The sequence below is a fragment of the Bos indicus genome, chromosome 27 (genome assembly GCF_029378745.1).
Source record: "Bos indicus isolate NIAB-ARS_2022 breed Sahiwal x Tharparkar chromosome 27, NIAB-ARS_B.indTharparkar_mat_pri_1.0, whole genome shotgun sequence".
NCBI lineage: Eukaryota > Metazoa > Chordata > Mammalia > Artiodactyla > Bovidae > Bos > Bos indicus.
In genome coordinates this window covers 891,977-908,227 of record NC_091786.1, presented here as the reverse complement: position 1 = coordinate 908,227, position 16,251 = coordinate 891,977, and the positions used below count along the sequence as shown (strand labels likewise).

At 49.8% G+C, this 16,251-nt stretch overlaps 1 protein-coding gene across 4 annotated transcripts in view; it reads right to left on the bottom strand.

The window, feature by feature from the left end:
• Positions 1-16,251, bottom strand: part of DLGAP2 (DLG associated protein 2) — a 645,672-nt gene that overhangs the window by 169,875 nt on the left and 459,546 nt on the right. The window lies entirely within an intron of this gene.

Sequence of the window (16,251 nt, the reverse complement as noted above, 5' to 3'; positions counted from 1 at the left end):
CACGCGTGATGAAAGGTCGAGCTTTGTGTACCTGATTCTATGGTGTTCTACAGTGACTCACTTTTTACCTGGACCTGAAGGTTTACGCAGATGTTCTTTTTTGATCCTGAGGGGCTATACCTGACCCTGCTCTCGTGTGACTGCTGCTGCTGAGGAACTGCCTGGGTCCGATCCTTGTTCCTTTGGAGACGTTTCAGCTCAGAGTATGAAAATCTCTTGACCATGGAACTACAGTCTACTCAGGTCCGTAAGGTTTTCCTTCTAAGGGATTAGATTTGACAGAGTGCCTGAAGAACTATGGGCGGAGGTTTGTAACACTGAACAGGAGGCAGTGATCAAAATCATCCCCAAGAAGAAGAAATACAAAAAGGCAAAATGGCTGTCTGAGGAGGCCTTACAAATAGCTATGAAATGAACAGAAGCTAAAGGCAAAGAAGAAAAGGAAAGATATACCCATCTGAATGCAGAGCTCCAAAGAAAAGCAAGGAGAGATAAGAAAGCCTTCCTAAGTGATCAATGCAAAGAAATAGAGGAAAACAATAGAGTGGGAAAGACTAGAGATCTCTTCAAGAAAATTAGAGATACCAAGGGAACATTTCATGCAAAGATGGGCACAATAAAGGACAGAAATGGTATGGACCCAACAGAAGCAGAAGATATTAAGAAGAGGTAGTAAGGATACACAGAACTATACAAAAAAGACCTTCATGACCCAGATAACCACGATGGTGTGATCACTCACCTAGAGCCAGATATCCTGGAGCGCAAAGACAAGTGGGCCTTAGGAAGCATCACTAACAAAGCCAGTGGAGGTGATGGAATTCCAGCTGAGCTATTTCAAATCCTGAAAGATGATGCTGTGAAAGTGCTGCACTCATCCCAGCAAATTTGGAAAAACTCAGCAGTGGCCACAGGACTGGAAAAGGTCAGTTTTCATTCCAATCCCAAAGAAAGGCAATGCCAAAGAATGTTCAAACTACCACACAATTACACTCTTCTCACACACTAGCAAAGTAATGCTCAAAATTCTCCAAGCTAGGTTTCACTAATACATGAACTGAGAACTTCCAGATGTTCAAGCTGGATTTAGAAAAGGCAGAGGAACCAGAGATCAAATTGACAACATCTGTTGGATCATAAAAAAAGCAAGAGAATTCCAGAAGAACATCTACTTCTGCTTCATTCACTACTCCAAAGTCTTTGACTGTGTGGATCACAACAAACTGGAAAATTCTTCAAGAGATGGAAATACCAGACCACCTTATCTGCTCCTGAGAAATCTGTATGCAGGTTAAGAAGCAACAGTTAGAACTGGACATGGAACAACAGACTGGTTGCAAACTGAGTAAGGAGTATATCAAGGCTATATATTGTCACCCTGCTTATTTAACTTATATGCAGAGTACATCATTCAAAATGCTGGGCTGGATGAAGCACAAGCTGAAATCAAGACTGCTGGGGAGAAATGTCAATAACCTCAGATATGCAGATGACACCACCCTTATGGCAGAAAGTGAAGAGAAACTAAAGAGCCTCCTGATGACAGTGAAAGAGGAGAGTGAAAAAGCTGGCTTAAAACTCAGCATTCAAAAAAATGAAGATCACGGCATCTGGTCTGATCACTTCATGGCAAACAGATGGGGACACAATGGGAACAGTGAGAGACTTTATTTTCTTGGGCTCCAGAATCACTGCAGATGGTGACTGCAGCCATGAAATTAAAAGAAGCTTGCTCCTTGGAAGAAAAGTTATGAGAAACCTGGGCAGTATATTAAAAAGCAAAGACATTATTTTATTGACAAAGGTCCATATAGTCAAAGCTATGGTTTTTACAGTAGTCATGCATGGATGTGAGCATTGAACCATAAAGAAAACTGAGCACTGAAGAATTGATGCTTTTGAACTGTGGTGTTGGAGAAGACTCTTGACAGTCCCTTGGGCTGCAAGGAGCTGAAATCAGTCAATCCTAAAGGAAAACAGTCCTGAATATTCATTGGAAGAGCTGATGCTGAAGCTCCAATTCTTTGGCCACCCCTCAGAAAAGACCCTGATGCTGGGAAAGACTGAAGGCAGGAGGAGAAGGGGATGACAGAGGATGAGATGATTGGATGGCATCACTGACTCAATGGACATGAGTTTGAGCAAGCTCCAGGACTTGGTGATGGACAGGGAAGCCTGGTGTGCTGCAGTCCATGAGGTCTCAGAGTGGGACACGAATGAACGCCTGAACTGAACACATAAACTTTGCTATCGTGACTGTGGCTGAGGGCATGTGTCAGCAGTGCCCACCGCACTCACACCGCTGTGGGTTAGCACCGCCCTTCACCTTACAAGACTGACACTGTCCCTAGTAAGCACTCACTCCCAGCCCCTCCCCAGCCTCACGGGCCACTCTCTGTGAGTCTGTGTGTCCCAGGTCTCTGCTGGAGGCAGTATCCCATTATGGCTGTCCTGCTCCGACAGGCTCACTTCACTGGGCAAAACGTCCTCAGCATCCACCCACGTGACAGCACGTGCAGGGACCCCTCCCTTCAAAGGCTGAACTGCGCTCTGCTGCATTGACTTACACAGCTGAATGTGTTTACTTTCATAACTTCTTCTGGAAAACTCCACCCTCCCAAGGTGTTCCTGGGCTCTGGCAGGAGGGACGGGTGGAAGTGTCTCATGAGGCCAGAAGCACAGCAGGTGCTCAACAGAGATGTTTTAATAAACTCACTTAAGTCTCCTGGAAATCTAAAAATTAGAGCAACGCTAGAGGCAGGACTCTCTCGGGAGCAGATTCTTATTCACATAAGCAGGGTGAAGGTCGAGAAGCCCCCGAGGCTGTGTGAAGAGAGCACAGTCTGCAGCTGCTCCTGTGCGTCCTCCCAGGGCGCCGGTCACCCTCCCCTCGCGGAGTCACTCTAGGGATGAGGCGCTTATGGGCCGCCTCTGAGCGCTGCCCTCAGGAAAGTATGAGAAGGGAGACCCTTGGGCTGACTGCTTCTGTAACGTGAGTGTGGAAGCACTCAGCTGTGTGTTACTGAACTCACTGAATCCTCTGTGTACAGTAAGAGTATACCACTTCTCACTGCTGGTTGCTCACGTCGGGCCACGTGAGACTATTGCTGCTCACTCTGGGGCAGCTTCCTAAAGGAGATGAACCTGCAGGAACCCCTTCAAGGACTAGGAGCGGCCCAAACAAAGGGCCTGTTTCTCCTTTCCCTCCACCCAGGTTCTGGGTGCGCCTGTCTGGCACGTTTATAGAGACCAGGCTTCTACAGAGTGATCTCTTTAAGAGCTCAACACACAGGCCCAGCTGCCCGGTCTTCAGGCAGTTCTGATTAGTCAAGACTGCTAGTGAGCAGGGCTTGGGAGCCAGAGCCCGGGGGCCGGGGGTGGGTTGAGCCTGGGAGTGGGGGTGGGCCAAGGCAGGTCGAGTAGCTGGCGGTCAGACCTCAGGGCACACGGTCAGCAGAGGTCAGCGAGCACACGGAGGGCTGCGGGGATTGAGAGTGCAGGTCTACCCTGTCCTGAGTCAGCGCTTGTGGGGCGGCCCCCAGGATGGGCCCTAGGGCTCTGCACCAGAAAAGCACCCACACTCTTCCCATTCAGGAGACCCGTCTCCACTTAGTGAGAGGAGCTGGAAAAGAGGGGGATGGAAGCAGGACCGGCAAGAGTTTAGAGCCCACAAAACTGTTTATAGTAAGTCAGTAAATCTCTGCTGATCAAATTAAAAATATGTATCAACCCACTGCTGGAGGAGGGCATGGCAACCCACTCCAGTACTCTTGCCTGGAGAATCCCATGGACAGAAAAGCCTGGCGGGCTACAGTCCATGGGGCTGCAAAGAGTCAGACAGACTGAGGCCACTTAGAACGTACGCAGCAGCAACTGGCCTGCCCCCCTGTGTCAGAGGTTGATGTTTACCGATTATCCATTTATTATTCTGAAAACAGATTTTCCCTTAAAATACAGACAGGAGTCTATGTTGTTGGGGTCATCTAAGTGTTTCAGGAAATCCGCACTGCTTCTGCCCAGGTGTCATCCAACCCCCACCCACCTCCTCCTCGGAGACCTGAGACTATCCTGATTGTCCACCTGCCTATGGAAACCCTCTCAAGTCCAGGCTGGAACAAGACTTTGGGGTTTCTCTTCTTCATTGTGTGTTGAGCTGACATGATCAGCAAACAAGACAGTCCTCGCTGTAGGGACGAAGCAAACGCTGTAAATCAAGGAAGCAAGAACTCAGAATTCAAAATCTTTGCATTTATAATAATACTGAAAAAAGAGAAAGAGACAAGAAAGGAAGAGTCTTGATAGCTAGAGGCTAAGAAATCTGGAAGGACTGGTCCCATTGGAACATCACCGTTTACAAAAGCAGCACAATGACTGCATCACACAAGGGTCTGGGTGAAGTTTGCTGGCCAACAAGTTACTTATGCAGAGCTGAGCTGTCACCCCACCCAGGAGGCTATCTACTGATGGGAACGGGGGTCGTCATGACTGAGTGCCACGATTCAGCATCACTGAGAGTGAAGACACCCGCCACCCTGTGCCTCACCATGCGAGGTGACCTGAAAGACACAGGGCCCCTGAGATGAATTCCTGCCAAAATGGTTTAGCCTGAGTCCAATCCAGAAATGACTTTCTGTGTGGAGAAAACAGGCAGAAGGAGCAAACTATAGACCTGCTTGGACTCTGTCAAGAGACACCACGTTTAAAGACACAGAAGTGATAAAATAACAGAAGGCCAGCACATGAAACTTGACTGAGTCCTGGTTTGAAAAATTAAGTAAACGTTGCAAAGGCTGTGAAAGTTGACAAAGTCATAAAAGACATTCTTGGAAGAACTAGAGAAGTTGCACCAGGGACAGAACATGACAGGATAGTATGGAATGACTGCTAATTAACTGAACACGAGAATCTTTGCCATTTTCATACATCTTCCCCCACAGCCGTGGCGCCACGCCCCGTCACTGCTCTTGCTGGCAGCCTCGGCTCAGACACACACTGAGCCCATGCGTGCCACCGCCCTCCTGGGGCCCTTGGGCCGTCCTTGAGACCCCAGGGCCCTCACTTCACTCTCCTGGAAGATCCTGCTCATCTTAGGCGGCTCTGCCTCTTCTTTCCCCACAGTGACCCTGGACCGTACCATCACCCCCTAGGCTGGTTCTAATCGGACCAGTTCCTTAAACTTTCTCCATTCTCGGAGACTTTGGACTCTTTCCTCCAGTCCTTGGCAGGTGAATTTACCTAATTCATTACAAGTTGCTTCCTTCAGGAAGCCTCCCCTGACTTCCCAGCACTGGCTGGATAGCCTCTGGGTGTGCCCCCGGCACCCTGCACATCCCTGCTGCTGCTGCTAAGTCACTTCAGTTGTGTCCAACTCTGTGTAACCCCATAGACAGCAGCCCAACAGACTCCCCTGTCCCTGGGATTCTCCAGGCAAGAACACTGGAGTGGGTTGCCATTTCCTTCTCCAATGCATGAAAGTGAAAAGTGAAAGTGAAGTCGCTCAGTCGTGTCCGACTCTTAGCAACCCCATGGACTGCAGCCTACCAGGCTCCTCTGTCCATGGGATTTTCTAGGCAAAAGTACTGGAGTGGGGTGCCATTGCCTACTCTGTGCACATCCCTGAAGGTGTATTTATCCCTGTGCTGCAGATGGACCTGCACTGGACGATAGATTCCAAGGTGCAGGCACCCCGTCAGCACCGGCCCCTTCTAGGCCGTCAGTGAACAGGGGCCAGGGGACGTGGAAGGCCAGCCCGCCCCTGGGGCCACCCCTCCTTCCAGCTTCCTGGCCAGCCACCCCTCTCGGTTTGCTCAGCTCCTGTGACAAGGGCTTCACTGTGTCCACAGGGGCCCACTCCCTTTCCTCATCCATGTGTCTGCCTTCTGATCACGTGAACTCTGCACCACCTGACTTCTAGAAGAACGCATCCCCGAGCATGTCTGACACCTGAAGACAGTTCCCGGCGAGCTCCTCTGTCCTGGGTATTTCCTCGCTGGACAGTGAGGCATGCCCTCCCTCCGTTCTGGCAGCAGCTCTGCTGTGTCCACCCATGTGGGGCAGAGCCACACGCTGGGATACCTTCCATGCTGGCAGATGGAAGGTCAGGTGATCAGAGTCACCCACCCCTGGGATGTCCACTCCTGGATGTCCACACCACCTGCTCTCCATTTTTGTAAATAAAGCTGTTTTCAAGTAGCCCTCTGTCTTCATGGACTCAAGATCCAGGGGTGTGTTACGTCTATAAACACAGAAATGCGGGTGCATGGCATTGTGTGATCTGAGACTCCAGGCCCCATCACAGAATCCTGGCTTTTCTTTCCAAATAGTCACAGGCTGAGTCTCAGAATCAGGCTATCCAACTCTGCCTGTGGTGAACGCCAGTCTCGCTGGATTACACCTGATCATTAGAACCTACTCCTTTCCTGACTGAAAACCAGACAGTATTTTCCACCCCAGTCTTCCGGCATCTCTTCTGCTTTCTCTAACTCCTCCTGCCAGTGTGTCAGTGGCCAGCATGTCAGTGACTAGACCTACAAGCTCCTCAGCCCCTGGCAAGGATTCATCTGCAAATTTAAACTCATTTAGAGCAATTATCGGAGAAGGCAACGGCACCCCACTCCAGTACTCTTGCCTGGAAAATCCCATGGATGGAGGAGCCTGGTAGGCTGCAGTCCCTGGGGTCACTAAGAGTCAGACATGACTGAGCGACTTCACTTTCACTTTTCACTTTCATGCATTGGAGAAGGAAATGGCAACCCATTCCAGTGTTCTTGCCCGGAGAATCCCAGGGACGGGGGAGCCTGGTGGGCTGCCTTCCACAGAGTCGGACACGACTGAAGTGACTTAGCAGCAGCAGCAGAGCAATTATGCTGTCAGACCACCTCCTGGCCTATCTCAGTCCTCAGCTCCCTCCACAAACATGTGCTCCCCTCTTCATGTCAGTGGATCTCTCTCCTCGGCAGGGCCTGGGTCTGCAGGAGGCCTGCGGGGCGGGGTGGGGGGTCTCCTTTCTCTGAGGCTCACACCCGCCTGGGGGCTCTGGTCCCATTGACTAAGCTTCACCTGCCTGACTCCCCGTGACCCAGCCCCCTCTGGTCTCAGCCTCAGGCTTGTGGGGCAGTTCGGGTATGCAAGCTCAGCCCTGGACAGTCCCTCCTGGAGCCTGCAGTAGGCAGGGCAGTGGAGCTGACTGAGGACAGTGACCCAGTACTGTGGGCACTGCTACGATCACCCCCTAGTCTTAGCTTCCCTGGGAACCCAACCATGAACCCTAGGAAAGGACACAACGCAAGCAGAAGAGCCATGTTCAATCACACGCTAGCTGAGAGGCAGATTTGGAGCGAGAGTGCAGTGCCCTCCCACTCGAGTGTGTGCAGGGCAGGGCTCCAGAGGGCAAAGACCCCCAGTGCCCACCCACAGCTGAGTGGCACCCCTGGGCCTGGCAGCCTCTGCACACATTGGTTCCAGCAGTGTCGGAGCAGCTGAGCTTAGGCTGCTGGAACCAGAGCAGGTGTGTCTCTCTGTCCTGGTGGCCATGTGTCACTGAGAATCACCCAAACACCATCAGCTCCACTCGGCCCCAGCCTTGCTATCTGTAAATGGGGGCAGAATCCTGGTCACTTCGTGGAGTGTTCTGAGGACTCAATGGGCTAATGGACACACCCGGCCCTCAGTGCCTGGCACACAGTAGATAAACATCAGCTATCATGATCTCTGACATGCCACACTTCACTTTTATCATTTACACTAAACCCATATGCTTGCTTCTTGATCACCATTCATCTCTCTTCTGGCTTTCTGCAACCTTTGGTCTCTTCCACATATGGAGATGGAATTTTAACCACACTCCCAACTTTAATAAAATAACTGAAGCTCTCCCCTTTCCCAAAGGGGCATCAGGGCATTGTGGCTGACCAAGCTATGGCATAAATGCATCCTCTCTTAGATCTCTGCAGGCCGAGACTTCCCCGCTGTGGGGGCTGCTCAGGTGTCATTATTATGGGGGCCTCTGTTTTGATGTTGGTGGATGAACTGCAGTCAAAACTTTATTCAAAACACAGCTGGTTGATGCTAACGGATACATGATATACAAGTATGTTTTCCTGTTTAAAAAGCCCTGGATGCAAAATTCAAAGAGGAGTCTGTGGCAGCCGCATCCACAGATAACCATGGCTCCCACCACACAACATAAAGGAGCTGGGTGTTAGCATCTTTCAGGGAAAAAACCAGGTGTCTTGTCTATGAACCAGAAATGCACATGTTCAGAGCACGTGCTTTGGACAAGTTATTTTATCATTGTCCATCTGTCACCTCGAGTGTTTTGCTCTGAGTTGAGAAGGTTAGAGGACAGTTGGCCTCGTACTCAGAAGGGATCTTCTGCTTGAGAGGCATGCTGTCTTCCAGGGCAGCCTTGGAGCAGCCACGGGAGCTGCTCAAACCCCAGATGGAAGTTCCCTGAGGGCCCAGAGAGTCGGGCAGAGAAGAGAACACAGGATGGAGTGCCTGCGGCTGGGGGAAGTGGTCCACAAGGTCTATCCCCCAACGATGGTGGGATCTTGGGTGAGGCAGATGCAGAGGGGAACAGAGAACCAGAGTGGGTGAGGCCTGATGTCTGGGCAGCAGCAGCAGGCTGATGTGGTTGGAGGAAAGGGAGCTTTGGTGGAAGAAGGGTAGCTGGGATGGCAGATCTGGCTCGGGAGGATGGGCCTTGGCTCGGGGCAGAGGCACCTCACTCAGCCTGCACAGAGTACTTGACAGAGCCAGGATGTACGGCAGGCATCTTACAGGTCCCAGGGGATGGCGGTGAGCACGACATCGTAGTGCAGGACGTCTTATGCAGGGCAAACTTGAATGGGAAGAACTCCCTAGTGGGGAGACAGCTGAAGATGCTAACATAGTTGTAGAGTGGAGAGATTTTTAAATGTTCACAGAAACAGATATTTTTCACATTCATTTACCTAAAACACTGTGAAAGGAGACTTAACTCACTGAATTTGAGGCTTAGGAGAGACAGGAGGGTGACATGACTGCAACCAAAAGTGACCAGAAAAATAATTACTTTCTCCAAACATGCATAGTTCAATCCATTCCCCAGATTGTTTAAAGACCTGAGGATATATTCTAAAATTTAACAGCTTCTGGGTTTCAGACCATTCAAAATGAAGTCCTGTAATACTTTTAGAGTGTATAATTTAATGAATGGCTTAATCATAATATTCAGAATACCTACTTCTTCACTGTTCAATGGTGCAGACTATTACACAATGGTTTGTGGGTTTTTTTCGGTCAATGAAGATGAAGATCTTTGCAAGAGAATTCTTAGAAGGCCCCAGCCCCTGTGGCAACACTGCCTGGTGGAGACTTGTGATTTCCTGATGGAGTAGGAGTCAGGACCTTCCTGCTAATGAAGTCATGGTGTTCTGGAGGGCAGAGGGTTCTTTGTCCCACGTTGAAGACTCAACAGGACACTGACTCTAGTCCCCAAGCACGCACTACTTCAGGTCTTGTCTTCTGTTCTTCAGGATGCGTGAACATGAGCTGCAGTTATGTTATGAAAACACAACATCTCACAGGAGCCAAAGGTTCCTGGTGCTACAGCTTCTGTGCTGCAAGCCTCTGAATTCTGCCAAGAAGACAGGGCAGTAATCAAATCCTTCAAATACATTAGGCGCATTGATGTGGACAATGCTCAGTCTCCCTGAAATCATGCCAGGACCCTTGTGGTCTGCTTGGAGACCTCTGTTGCATTTCCACACAGACCTCTGCCAAGCGAGGGATGGGGGCTACCCTGGGGCTGATGGAGAGGAGACAGCAAGCCCATTCTCCCCTGCCCCCGCCTCTAGCTCCTGGTTTCCTCGGAGTATTTACATTTCTAGTTTGCTTACTGCACTGACCTGGAAAAAGGTCATGTGAGCCTGGCTAGATACCCTCTCATGATACTAACTCTCAGAGCAGAAAGACAGAAAGACACCACATCAGACAGAAACCATCTGGGCCTTGGTTTCCCCTGTCAGCATGAAGGCAGTAATAGCGACGTTTGCTCCGGGGTTTGGTAGGATCGTGTGGCAAGGCCCCTGCTGCAGGGGCATCTGCAGGTACCAGGGGCCAGAGCCTTTGGTCCCCGCGCCCCGTCCGGGTTCCTCTCTGCGGGGGAACAGGCATGCTGCATAGACACCCAAGTTCGGCAGCACCAGGCCAGGTTTCCCACCAGCTCAGCCTGTGGCTGTGAACAGAAGCGCCTTCTGTACGAATTTGAGAAGCATTTACACTAACAGGCTGCATGCAGAGGATGGGCTTAGGTTCACACTCTGGAACAAATGCCTGAAGTCAGACAGGAGGTGCGGGAGAAAGGCTTGGGCGGAGGTTTAAGGAGACTTTCCTTCCAGGACACCCAACCCAGACCCACTGCTGCCTCATTCCTTTTCATTTATTTTGCTCCCTGTAGGTGCCTCGGCTAAATCGTCCTGGCATTTGTCTCTGTGGACACTCCCCAGATGGAGCTGGAGGGAGAGCCCAAGGATGCCACATCCCCCCTCCACCGGCTCCGTGACCATGCAGGTCAGTTACAGCGCAAAACGGGAGGTGCAGAGTCTGCCTCTCCAGCCCCCATGAGGGCCAGACACAGCCATGACAAAGTGCAACAACCACACAAGTGTAAATTGTAGCACCACTGTGCAGTCAGTGAGACCTCACTGACATAAAAAAGCATGTATTAATTAATCTATGACCAAAGAGGCAAGAATATACAATGGAGAAAAGACAGTGTCTTCAATAAGTGCGGCTGGGAAAACTGGACAGACACATCTAATTTCATTTAGAACACTCTCTAACACCATACACAAAAATAAACTCAAAATGGATTAAAGAGCTAAATGTTTAAGACCAGATACTATAAAACTCTTAGAGGAAAACATAGGCAGAACACTTTGACATAAATTGCAGCAATTTCTTTTTGGATCCACCTCCTAGAGTAATGAAAATAAAAACAGAATAAACAAATGGGACCTAATTAAACTTAAAAGCTTTTGCATGGCAAAGGAAACCATAAACAAATCGAAGAGACAATCTAAAGAATGGAAGAAAATATTTGCAAATGAAGCAACTGACAAGGGATTAATCTCCAAAATATACAAACAGCATATGCAGCTCAATATCAAAAAAACAAACAACCCAATTTAGAAAATGGGCTGAAGATGTAAATAGACATTTCTCTGAAGAAGACACAGAGATGGCCAAGAGGCACATGAAAAGATGCTCAACATTGCTAAATATTAGAGAAATGCAAATCAAGACTACAATGAATTATCACCTCACACCAGTCAAAATGACCATCACAAAAAAGTCTGCTGCTGCTGCTGCTGCTGCTAAGTTGCTTCCGTCGTGTCTGAGTCTGTGCGACCCCATACGTCTACAAAGAATAAATCCTGGAGAGGGTGTGCAGAAGAGCATACCCTCCTACACTGATGCTGGGAATGTAAATTGGTGCAGCCACTGTGGAGAACAGTAAAGCACCCCAATGTTCATAGCAGCACTGTTACAATAGCCAAGACATGGAAGCACCTTAAATGTCCATCAACTGATGAATGGATAAAGATGTGGTACATATATACAATGTGGTATTACTCAGGCATAAAAAAGAACGAAATAATGCCATTTGCAGCAGCATGGATGCACCTAGAGATTATCATACTAAGTGAGTAAGTCAGAGAAACCCAAATACCCTGTGATACTGCTCACAAGTGGAATCTAACTTTTAAATGATACAAATGAACTTATTTAGAAAACAAAAACCGACTCACATGTTTTGGTTATTAAAGGGGAAATATGGGGAGGAGGGATAAATCAGGAGCTTGGGGTTCACACATCACTACTATAATCAACAAGAACCTACTGTACAGCACAGGGAACTGTGCTCAGTAGTCTGCAATAACCTACATGGGTAAAGAATCTGAAAAAGAATGGATACATGTATATGTGTAACTGGACCATTCTGCTGTGCACCTGAAACTCACGAAGCATCATAAGTCAACTACACTTCAGTACAATGTTTAAAAAGACCTAAAACTAGAAAATAAAAAATTACAAAGCACATATTAACTTAGAACTTCAAATGCTCGACTAATCATTGGAGATCAGTTTCCATGGAGATGTCAGGGTAAGAACCTAGTAAATGTTGTATCAGGTCAAGTTAATAACCCTTGTGTCTTTGACACTGGTACTTTGATGTTCAAAGTGAGCATTTAGAATAATTTGAAAAGTATTAAACAGTCCCTCCAGCTTACATTATGAAATGTCTGTTACATCTCTATCACCTAAAAGCATCTCAGGCTCTTTTGAAGTTATTTTTATATTCACCCTTCATTACCTCTGCAGGAATAACCAGCTTTAACACCTATCATACTTCCCCAATCCTTAGTTTAAAAACTTCACTATCCATCATGAAATTATTATTTTAAACCATAAAAGAACAACAGAAAGCCAGGAGAAAATGAGAAATGAAAGTTCAGTATCATAAAGTTGATTTCTGGTTGCTTTGACTCAAGTCCCCAGATGGAAGATAAGATTCGGACAGACACAGGAAGGTAGGGAAGCTGTTTGTGTTACGTATAGACACGCACACACAGCCATAGACTGGACACGGGGAAGACAGCGACCAAGGCCCTTTGTACTTATCTCACAGGCTGTTTGCTGCTTTTAAGTCAAGACGTGTTGAGGGCAGAAGCCACTGGACTTGAATGGACGGTGATCACGGGGCAGGGTCCGCTGGACTCTGCACTTCCCCTGCCAGGCAGAGCTCACTGTCGCTGACCACAGACGTGTACCCATCCTGTCCTCTGTTCTACACACCCGTCCACTCGTCTGTTCTGTCTAGTCTCCCATGCATTTTCCTTCTGTCATCAACTTTATATTTAAAGTGCTATTAGTGAGGCTGACAGCAGAGGATGGAGCAGGACGCAGGGCACAAGGCACTGTCACTGAGGAGCAGCCACAGGCTAGCGAGAGCACAGACAGTGAACAGAGCACGGCCTCCGGGAGGACTGCGAGGAGCACGGGAGCGACAGCGGGGGTGGGGGTGGGCTGCCGCCTGGTGGGGAGAACGGGGCGGGGGGGTGTGGCGCCACAGAGGAGGGGGCCTGGAGCCGGTATTTGGGGTCTTCCAGGCTGTTGGGGGAAGAGGGGATTCAGGGAAACGAAACCGACTGACGCTGTGGTGCGTGTTCAGGAAAATGGCACGTGGCCCCAAGCGCTGGGAATGTGGGGACAGGAGGGTGTACCTGAGTCAGGGTTGGGGCAACAGCTGATAATCCCCTTAAGCTCATCAAGCCTGTACTGTGTGCCAGGAACAAAGCCAAGCACGCAGTGATTCCATGTGGGAACGTGTGAATCTTCCCATGTGATCTTCCTAAGGAGCCCTGTTACCACCACTCTGCAGATTAGAGCCCCAGGCAAAGAGCAGGGCTTCAAGGGCCAGAGACTGTGGAGGACACGCTGTCCCCCACATGTGCCCCACCCTGCCTACAGGTCAGGGAGGCACTTAGCAGATCTCCAAGCACTGAACTGGGAGATCAGATATGAGTACCGGTCAGGTAGCAGGTGTGTGGGAGGAAGGCAGCCTGAGGCCCGCGTGGTGGGTGGGATTCCAGAACTGCTGTGGGGCCTGCAAGCCCACAGGAGGTGGAGGAGGAGGAGCGGTGAAAGGGGCAAGTGGAGAGGACAGCAGTTGGCTGGGAGGGTGCAGCCTGGAGGAGCTCTGACATGCTGCAACAGGGGTCTGGTGCTGGGGGAGGGGTCCCCGTGCTGGGGGAGGGGGCCTGTGCTGGGGGAGGGGACCCTGTGCTAAGGGAGGGGCTCCAGGGAGGACAGGAGTCAAGAGTGGATGCAGGAGAAGAGGCAAGAGGCGCAGACCTCTGGAGAGGGCTTGCGGGCAGGGAGGGAGGAGGAGGCTGGGCGAGGGCCCTGGACGTCCAGCCTACGCCCACAGCACCTGCTTTCCTTCCGGACCTCGCCTGGCTGTCTTGCTCTAGGAGCAGGGAGATCGTGGCATGGCCGTGCACACTGGGCAGGGGTGCCCGGATTGTCAGACAGACGGGGACACGAACACAGCTGGAGAAGCACAGCAGGGAGTCCTGAGCACAGAGGCTTCAGACTCAGGGAAGTGGTGCTCAGCCTTCTGCGAATTCAAGTTCTGAAACATTCATGAAAATTAGTTTGGAAGCTACCTAAATGAAGGTAGAAACAGCATGGTGAGCTTTGAGCCGTGTGGCGTAGACACAGCAATGTCACAGGTGGTTCCAAGCAGGACCAGACAGAGCGCAGGGGTGGGCGGAGCCAGGGCCATGGACAGAGCCGGGAACTAGGCCCGGGCGGGTCCAGCTCAGGCCAGGCGTGCCCCGCCAACACCCGTCTGCCCTGCCCAGAGCCCACCAGCTTAGCCTCCCACTCTGCTTTACAAACTACATTCGCCGGTTCAGAGAGGAGAAGGCAACTCGGCTCAACAAGAGTCAGAAATTGCGGCTCTGATGTCAACCTGGGTTTTTAGCTTCAAGGTCAGGCTCCTTTTGCTCTTCTGGTCCTATATTTATTAACACTAAAACTCCCTGCTTTCAACAGCACATTTTTTGTGTGTTTTGATTATACAAAAGTCTGTTTTCTTTGAGTTACAATAGTATATGATTTAGCTGTTCATTGTACAGGATTAAAACACATCAGTTCAGTTCAGCTCAGTTCAGTCGCTCAGTTGTGTCTGACTCTTAGTGACCCCATGAATTGCAGCACGCCAGGCCTCCCTGTCCATCACCAACTCCCAGGTTCACCCAAACTCAAGTGCATTGAGTCGGTGATACCATCCAGCCATCTCATCCTCTGTCATCCCCTTCTCCTCCTGCCCCCAACCCCTCCCAGCATCAGGGTCTTTTCCAATGAGTCAACTCTTCACATGAGGTGGCCAAAGTATTGGAGTTTCAGCTTCAGCATCAGTCCTTCCAATGAACACCCAGGACTGATCTCCTTTAGGATGGACTGGTTGGATCTCCTTGCAGTCCAAGGGACTCTCAAGAGTCTTCTCCAACACCACAGTTCAAAAGCATCAATTCTTCAGTGCTCAGCTTTCTTCACAGTCCAACTCTCACATCCATACATGACCACTGGAAAAACCATAGCCTTGACTAGATGGACTTTTGTTGGCAAAGTAATATCTCTGGTTTTTAGTATGCTATCTAGGTTGGTCATAACTTTCCTTCCAAGGAGTAAGCAACTTTTAATTTCATGGCTGCAGTCACCATCTGCAGTGATTTTGGAACCCCCAAAAATAAAGTCTGACAAGTCTGAACAAATATAAGCACTGATTTTCAAACTAAATAGCTAAAATTAATGATGAAGCAGAACAGCATAAGATGTGTTTCATTAAGAGACATGAGGCTGCAGGTCAACAGACCCAGGATGGAAATTCAGTGGATGTGGGTGGTGTTTACTGTGGGGACGCCTGGCAAAATCTTTAATACACTGAAGCTTGGTCACTAAAGACCAGAGAAATATCAATTTAGCTGCTGAGTCAAATTGATTTACAAATACCATAGAATTAAAGCAAGGTAACTATTAAAATATCTTAGAATGACCGCTTTTACCTCTCCACTAGCACTCACTGTTCTCCCAGGATAAGACTGCTTTAGGGCGGTCAGCCTGTTTGGGAGGAATGAAGAACAATGCCGGACTGGGTAAATCCCTGAATCAAACCCAGGGGACTGCCAGCCAGCAGCTCCAGCTGTGCAGACGTGGGAGTGGGGCCTGGAGCAGGGCATGCACAGCCATGGGCCCCCAGACAACAGGTCAGGACTATCTCTGCCCGACCACCCTGCTGTCACCACGCACAGCCGTGGTCCAGTCCTTGGGGACACTGCAGGGCTGTCCTCCAGAACTTTTCCGGGAGCCCAGGACACCCCCACACCTCACTGATGACCCAGGACATCCGGCATACTTCACTGATGACCCAGAACACCCCCACACCTCAGTGATGACCCAAGACACCCTCCCACCTCACTGATGACGCAGGACATCCCCACACCTCACTGATGACCCAGAACATTCCCCACACCTCACTGATGACCCAGAACACCCCCACACCTCACTGATGACCCAGAACATCCCCCACATGTCACTGATGACCCAGGACACCCCCACACCTCACTGATGACCCAGAACATCCCCCACACCTCACTGATGATCCAGGACACCTCTCACACCTCACTGATGACGCAG